A 9,512-nucleotide genomic window follows, 5' to 3' on the forward strand; every position below is an offset into this window, starting at 1 on the left:
TGCGATTGCCTACGGAACAGTGATTGTACCAAGGCGTGCACCTCTTCGTCCGAAGCAAATCTACGTCCACGAATCTCTTTCCTCAGGGCTCGGAAAATATGGAAATCGCACGGGGAGAGATAGAGATTGTATGAAGAATGTGTAAGGGCTTCCCAGCTAAACTTCTGCAGGGCAGTCCAAACAAACTTGGCATCACGGGGGCCCGCCCACTGGGAAGCCCATACACATCCTCCATACAATCCCAACCTCTCCCCATGCGATTTCCACATTTTTGGAGCTCTGAATAAAACCGTTCATGCCAGTTGATTTGCTTCCGACGGAGAGGTGCACGCTTGGTTACAATCATGGTTCTGTAGACAACACCAAACATATTTCCATGTAGACAATGACTGTCTTTTCCCACAGTGGGAGAAATGTATTAACAGTTATGGCTACAACTTTTAAAATAATGATCAGTTTACTTATTTTTTACCATTTTTCTCGTTATCGTTTGACTTCTCCTTGTAGATTCTCATCTAGCTTCGGTGGTCTCTGGAATTTCGACGGCTGTTTACTTTGTTTCTTTTCTCGCCAGATACCGCCACAGCTCCCGTCATTGTCACGTTATGTCACCCCAAACGCTAATCGTATATGGGACAGGTGACAATACGTATGTTACACACTCATCATTACTATAATTAATATCACTCCTCGTGAGTCGCGCAGGGTAGCCGAGCGGTCTATGGAGCCTCGTCACGGTTAGCGCGGCTCCCTCCGTCGGAGGTTCGAGTCTTCCCTCGGGTATCGGTGTGTGTGTTGTCCTTAGCGTAAGTTAATATAAGTTAGATTAAATAGTGTGTGACCGATGACCTCAGCAGTTGGGTCCCATAAGACCTTACCACAAATTTCCCAATTTTTTCCTCCTCCTGAATCAGTCAGTCTATTAGTGAAAACCGTATGAAAATCCTTGAGGCAGTTCTTGAGATTAGCCTTCACATACAGACAGGAAAACGCGGTAGGTTATTTTGATTTATAAAATGTATAAATATCTTTCGATTTTATAACAACGTACAGGGTGATCCCTCAAGTTTTCTCGGTGTGATTGAATAATAGTGAGCTTTTGGGTGTTTAGTCGAGTCTGCACAATATTTCGACGACCGACCCAGCCGTATTGTTTAGGTGCTGCGAGTTTTGTTGTCACGTGTACTCGCTGCCTGGACTTCCATCATCCTGTGAGTTATTGTTGGTCTCACGCCGCTATTTAAAACCGAGTTCGATTCCCGATGTCAGCTACGTCCTTTAACGCTCATTTGTTTTATAGAGCACCCGCTGATACTGCGTGAAACGCAAATTCCCTTAGCGTTTTCCACCTTAGATGGATGTGATGCTCGCCGGCGTTATTTAAATTGAAACCTCCGTCCCTGTTTATTAGGTTTTCTGACGTATTTATTTCGATAAATAATAAATAAATAATCGAAATAAAGTATATATTATAATTAATCAATTTAAATGGAATCTTCACGACTTGCAGCTTGGAGACGCAGTCCTAAGCTGCTTTCAACTTAGAGGTGGCCGTAACTCATGCAAATGATGACTCAAGTAAAATTCTGTTCCATTACGAGCTGCAGCAAGGCAAGTGCCTCATAGTAAATGTCTTGGAACCTTCAGTTGATTGCAAACAACAATCCTAACGTCATTGGTTTCATAACTTTACACGTTCCCAGTATTCTTGCACACTTTAACAACAGTTATTTCAAGTTAAGTCCTGTCTTCTCTCCTCGGAATTTATTATTTTTGTTTTTTTAAATGTTTTCTTAAATATCTTACAGAGTAGATTTGGTCATCCCGTCGCATCATCATTGAAGGCCAGGTCCCTTTATCCCATAAGTCAACTGCATGTCTTACAAGGGAAGATCCACAGCAATAGGATCAACTTTTTGAAATCATTTACACTGTGATGTAGGTTAAAGTCTCAAGATTCACACCCTGCGTTATACCCTTCAGCCTTCAAAAAGGGGATAGTAACAGTCTGATCGCGCAACGTAACAGTCCAGGTACAGGACTTGCCTGCAAGAAATCGTGAGTTTTTATCTTTCCAGTCGCTTTGAAATCTTTTTCTTTTTTGAAGTCTTCATAGAAATGATTTTAATCGTTACTTTTATAAAATTAATTGGGATAAATGTATATTTTACTTCTATTCCTTTGTCACATAATTTTAACCAACATATAAATTTTTTTCTAATTGCTCTCATTTCTACTTCCTATCGTGTTATTTCCACTCTGGAACTTTGTACATGTGGTTTTAATTATTTTTATGTACTGATTTCTATTTAATTTCTTCTGTGTTATCATTCTACATTTTTGTCCATGTTATTGCATTCATCATTTCCGTTCCTCATTTTGCTTGAATTTCGTTTTGTTTATAATCCCTTCTTACGTTGAACTCTTCATCTACTTTACTTTGTGAACAGTGGAATAATTATTAATTTTTATATGTTTTTATGACGTTAACCACACAAAAAATGTACAGATCGTAATGAAAAATACATTTTTGACACAACTGCACAGTCAATGTAAATAGATTATTTCGCCTTTTGTTTTTTAATCGGCGGGATTAATTGTTTAATTATTATGATAGATAAATAAAAATAATTAAATACACATGCATAAATATCTTGACTGGAAAAAGCAGGATAGGAAAAATGAAAGAAACTTGAATAAATTAATATGTTGATTAGAATCATGTGACAAACGAATATAAATAAGAGGCCGGCCGGCGTGGCCGTGCGGTTCTAGGAGCTTCAGTCTGGAACCGAGCGACCGCTACGGTCGCAGATTCGAATTCTGCCTCGGGCTTGGATGTGTCTGGTGTCCTTAGGTTAGTTAGGTATAAGTAGTTCTAAGTTATAGGGGACTGATGACCTCAGATGTTGAGTCTCATAGTGCTCAGAGCCATTTGAACCATTATAAATAAGAAACTAAAATTAACCCAATCAATTGAAAAAAATGTTTAAAGTAATTCCGTTAAAGATTTCAAAATGAAAAATTATGATACACTTGACAAGATTCGAACCCACAACCTCTTCCATGTATGGCTCGTACCTTAACCGTTACACGACGGAAGTGCTTTGGTATGTATCGCTTTATTACAAGAAAAGAGCTTTAATCGAAATTCAGAAATTTTTTCTTCGATTACTCGCAAACAACGGCCCATCAAGGTGAATGGCAACAGAGTGTGATAGCAAGGATCGTAACCTACATCACCGTGATTTCAAAAAGTTGGTCCCTCTGCTGGGAACCTCTCCTTGTTAGGTGATAAACTGTCTGTTCCAGTAGGACTACTCGCACGCCTGACTACACAGACGTTCTCAGTGTTCATGCAGCTCTGCCTCCTAGATGCATCGCTGGTATAAGAAGAGGTTATTTTCCCACGCGATGGGGCCCTTCACATTGACATGCAGATGTCCTGGATGCCTGAATCGATGTTTGATAGTTGAATGAATCGAGGCTACATTTTAGAACAAAACTTCTGCCATCAAGTACAACACTCGCTGGTCCTATCTTTAAGCGACTTTTGTCCTACAGCTTTTTATGAAGGGCATTGTTTACTTCTATCTTTTTATAGCAATATTGCCAAATTTCAAACGTATGTACTTATGTTTAGAGATGGTGAAGTTATAGCCTTATTTTCACTATTCCACTGTGTTAATATGCCCCCAGAATTATAACTTTTTTTTACCTAGGTAAGAGAAAAGTTGTGTTAAGTATTTTGGAGCTTATGCCGCACCGTGATAAATTTGAACTCGGCTTAAGAACAACACGAAACTTCCTGGCAGATTAAAACTATATGCCAGACCGAGACTCGAACTCGGGACCGTTGCCTTCGCAGGCTAGTGCTCTCCCAACTGAGCTACCCAAGTACGACCCACACCCCCTCGCCACAGACTTTCTTCTGTTAGTACCTCGTTTCTACCTTCCAAACTTTGCAGAAGCTCTCCTGCGAACCCTGAAGAATTAGCACTCCTGAAAGAAAGGTTCGGAGTTCGAGTCTCGGTCCGGCACATAGTTTTAATCTCCCAGGAAGTTTCATATCAGCGCACACTCCGCTGCAGAGTGAAAATCTCATTCTGGAAACAACACGAAAGACTGCAGCTTCAGAAATTGAATAAAAAAGAAAACATGTAGTGAAATAAAGGGTGTTACAAAAAGGTACGGCCAAACTTTCAGGAAACATTCCTCACACACAAAGAAAGAAAATATGTTATGTGGACATGTGTCCGGAAACGCTTACTTCCCATTTTATTACTTCTCTTCAAATCACATTAATCATGGAATGGAAACACACAGCAACAGAACGTACCAGCGTGACTTCAAACACTTTGTTACAGGAAATGTTCAAAATGTCCTCCGTTAGCGAGGATACATGCATCCACCTTCCGTCGCATGGAATCCCTGATGCGCTGATGCAGCCCTGGAGAATGGCGTATTGTATCACAGCCGTCCACAATACGAGCACGAAGAGTCTCTACATTTGGTACCGGGGTTACGTAGACAAGAGCTTTCAAATGTCCCCATAAATGAAAGTCAAGAGGGTTGAGGTCAGGAGAGCGTGGAGGCCATGGAATTGGTCCGCCTCTACCAATCCATCGGTCACCGAATCTGTTGTTGAGAAGCGTACGAACACTTCGACTGAAATGTGCAGGAGCTCTATCGTGCATGAACCACATGTTTGTCGTACTTGTAAAGGCACATGTTCTAGCAGCGCAGGTAGGGTATCCCGTATGAAATCATGATAACGTGCTCCATTTGAGCGTAGGTGGGAGAATATGGGGCCCAATCAAGACATCACCAACAATGCCTGCCCAAACGTTCACAGAAAATCTGTGTTGATGACGTGATTGCACAATTGCGTGAGGATTCTCGTCAGCCCACACATGTTGATTGTGAAAATTTACAATTTGATCACGTTGGAATGAAGCCTCATCTGTAAAGAGAACATTTGCACTGAAATGAGGATTGGCACATTGTTGGATGAACCACTCGCAGAAGTGTACCCGTGGAGGCCAATCAGCTGCTGATAGTGCCTGCACACGCTGTACATGGTACGGAAACAACTGGTTCTCCAGTAGCACTCTCCATACAGTGACGTGGTCCACGGTACCTTGTACAGCAAAAACTTCTCTGACGCTGACATTAGGGTTATCGTCAACTGCACGAAGAATTGCCTCGTCCATTGCAGGTGTCCTCGTCGTTCTAGGCCTTCCCCAGTCTCGAGTCATAGGCTGGAATGTTCCGTGCTTCCTAAGACGCCGATCAATTGCTTCGAACGTCTTCCTGTCGGGACACCTTCGTTCTGGAAATCTGTCTCGATACAAACCTACCGCGCCACGGCTATTGCCCCGTGCTAATCCATACAGTACATCAAATGGGCATCTGCCAACTCCGCATTTGTAAACATTGCACTGACTGCAAAACCACGTTCGTGATGAACACTAACCTGTTGATGCTACGTACTGATGTGCTTGATGGTAGTACTGTAGAGCAATGAGTCGCATGTCAACACAAACACCGAAGTCAACATTACCTTCCTTCAATTGGGCCAACTGGCGGTGAATCGAGGAAGTACAGTACATACTGACGAAACTAAAATGAGCTCCAACATGGAAATTAAGCGTTTCCGGATACATGTCCACATAACATCTTTTCTTTATTTGTGTGTGAGGAATGTTTCCTGAAAGTTTCGCCGTACCTTTTTGTAACACCCTGTATATAAAAAGTTTAGAATACCGCTGTAGTAGCCTATTGGTTAGCTTTGCTGGGATACTGGCGTGAAGTTTCCAGTGGCAACAACTTTTCTACGGTGAAAAAGTCTGGAATGTGTTCCACGCTGCCTCGTGAGGCGAAAAGTAAACGCGCGTCATAAAATAACGCCGACGCAATGTGACAACCTCGCCCGATCGGCGGTCGGACACGAGTGTAGGCGAGGCAAGCCCGCTTACAGGTCGATACTTCCTGCGCTGACCCGTCGGCCACGTTCTGTCAAACTTTAGCCAGCAGAAACGTTGGTATTAACCGTATAGCTGTTTGCCATTCGTCTAACTATTGCTTACATAATCGATTTACAGTCGAGAAAGTTCTAATATGTACTGACTCGACGAGTGCGCTACAATCTCTTTCGAGAGCAGCCGCAGAAGAGACTGAAAACTCCTGGGCAAAAAATGTACTGAGAAGTCTCAATAGAGCGAAGGTGCTGCGTCGACTGATTCATCTACAATGGATACCGTTGCATGTTGGTACTAGGGGTAACGAATGTGAAGACCAACTGGTGATAATTGTTGCTGCATCTACTTCCTACCGACATACCCCTGCCATATAGTGACATTCATAGTACACTCGCCAATCAAGCTAAAACGGGATTTACGATAGTAATGGACATGACCATTAGACCAAAGGCAGATGGTATTCGGCAAGTCAGCAACAGACTTCACACCACCCTTGGTTTCTCAGCTCGGTGTCCACGAAAAGAGAAATTGTTAGTATTTACAGACAAAGAGAAGGTCACATGAATACTAATAAAACAAGACAGATTTTTAAATTAATACACTCTCCAAGCTGTGATTCCTGCTCCGTTGAAAAGCTATTGTACGTATACTAATAGAATGTGATAAGTTTACTAATACAAGAACAGTTACACTACCGGTATACGATATTTTAAAAACTAAGGATTATATTTCTCTTAGAGTAGCTCGTAGTTCCATGAAGAGGTCAGCTGCCAAAAGTATTTGCCATTTCATCCCGGTTTGTAAGAGGAAACTTTTAGATTTTAAGAGAGCGTTTTTTATATATAAAAATAGATTTTTTATTAAATTTTTTGTCTTTTATCGTAATGTGCAGTCGAACTGGTGTAACTGACAGACTATCCCACACAACTGTCCGATTATCTTCATACAATATGGTTGTGTAATACTTTTTTTAATATTTTTTAATAAAGTGAGCCATATGTTATGTTTATTTCATAATGCGACATAACTACGTGTTTACATCAAATCAACCGTAGAAGGTACAGAGAAGCACGATACATCACTTTAAAGAGCGCGATACACTGAATATTTGGAGATCACATCTTTAGTGGTACCAAGTAAACTTACTGAGATTCATTAGGGTGAAGAAAATGGCAACGGGCAAATCTTATAAAATGAATAATTGTGTGAGCTTTGTGTTCTTGAGGCCTCGCAGCGCAATATATGTCTTGCGGAGACATTATAAACATAGAAATTCAACATGCTACTATATCTAAAGTATTTAGTACTTTATTGTTTGGTTTGCGATAGGCCTAAATTAAGAGCAAAGATCAAATCACTAACACATAGAAACTCATAGAGTGGTAAATTAAAACAAAATTGTAACCATATAATATCGCTGGTGTCCTGTAAAATAAAGCTGTCAAAATCACAAAAAGTATTAAACAGAACAAAAGGTCATAGCCAATAAAAAAATCTTGTCTGCAGCAACATTAACAATCGAGATATGGTAGTATAGCTGCCACAGTCACATAATCACGCCGCTTATAATACATTGAAATGGAATCATTAGACTGTCACAGTACCAATCGATGTTTTATGGACGTCAAAAACTGCTAGGCGTAAGTACTATTGTATTATCACGCAATGACGTCAATAGTTGTACATATTATTCACAGGCAGCTAGAAAATGGTACCGTAGCCGAAATGGGCCTGTAGAAAACCAAACAATAAAGCACTAAATATTTTAAACATAGCAGTACGTTGAATTTCTCTACTTACAATGTCTCATATCAGCGGTTTGGAATTACCTATTTATAATTGTGAAAGTAGTAGTGATACAGTACAGAGTACGCTGTGTCAACAAACACGTCTAAATCACCATCCATACCTTGCACCCAAGGAAAGTGCATGGCAGAGAGTACTTCATACTGTACCGCATATAAGAGTTTCTGCCGTTCCATTCGCCTATGGAACGATGAAAGAATGGTTACAGCGGTTCCTTAAATCCCCCTACGATCTCTGTATTTAGTCTCATCTTGTGTTTGCGGTCTTAACGAGAGGGCAATTAGTATATTCCTAGCTTCCTCTCCTTATAATGGTTCCCGGAAACTTATACACAAACTGTCCCGGGATAACAATTTATCTTCAAGCGATTACAGTTAAAGGTTTTCATTATTTCGCCGATGCTCTTCCGAGTCAAATAAACTGATGAACATTAGTGCTCTCGTTCTTTGGATACCTTCAGTATCCTCTGTCAGTCCTATCTAGCATGGGTCCAATATACTTGATCTATATTCTAGCATATGTCGTACGACTGCTTTATAAGCAACCTCCTTTCTTCAATGATTACATTTTCCCAGTATCACAATAATTAATCCAACTCTACCACCTCTTTTACCTACAATTCAGCTTGTGTTATCATTCCATTTGACATCTCCACATATTGTTAGACTGTGGTGTTTGTATGAGTTGACTGACCCCAACTGTGACTTGCTGATATTGTAGTCATAGGGTACTACGTTTTTACGTTTTGTGAAGGACACATTTTTTTCGTTGCTGGACCTTTAAAGTAAGTTGCCAATCTTTGCACCACTAATCTTTTCAATATTTGACTTGATATTCCTAGTGCTTTTTCGGATAGTAGTTCGTTATAGAAAACGCCATCGTTTCCGGTTCTGAGATTACTGTTATACTGTCCGCCAGATCATCAGTATACACATGAACATGATTCCCATCACACTTCTTTGGGGCGCGCCTGAAGTTACTTCTACATCTGTCGGCGACTGTCCATCCAAAACAACATGGTGCATTCTTCATACCAAAAATGCATCAGGTAAGTTGAGGGCCTGCAACCAACTTGTCTGCGTGCTAGACACATTGGACCTACAGCTGGAGTTATAATTTGGGGTGCGATTTCGTATGACAGCAGGAGCATTGTTTTCACCCCACGCACCGTGACGACAAATTTATACCTCAGCCTGGCGATTCGAGCTGTTGTGCTGCCATTCTTAAACAGCATTACAAGGGGTGTTTTCCAACAGGATAACGCTTGTTAACATACCGCTGTTGTAACCCAACATGCTCTACAGAGTGTCAACATGTTGCCTTGGTCTGTTCAATGACCAGATCTGTCTCCAATCGAGCACATATGGGGCATCATCGCACACAACTAGAGCGTCATCCACAACCAACATCAACAGTACCTGTGTTGACCGACCAAGTGCAATGGGCATGAAACTCCATACCACAAACTGACATCCGGAACGTGTGCAACATGATGCATACAGATTTGTATCCTTGCATTCAACATTCTGGCGGTTACATCGGTTATTATTACACCAGCATTTCACATTTGCAATGGCTTTTCTCGAGCTTGCATTTATCTGTCAACTTACAACGTTAATCACTTAAATATGTTACCTAGACAAATATATTCCCAAAATTTCATTACTCTACATTAATTATTCCTTGGTACTGAGATTTTCTCCCATTAAACTAAATTCTTGAACG

Source organism: Schistocerca cancellata, chromosome 4 (assembly GCF_023864275.1).
Source record: "Schistocerca cancellata isolate TAMUIC-IGC-003103 chromosome 4, iqSchCanc2.1, whole genome shotgun sequence".
Classification (NCBI taxonomy): domain Eukaryota; kingdom Metazoa; phylum Arthropoda; class Insecta; order Orthoptera; family Acrididae; genus Schistocerca; species Schistocerca cancellata.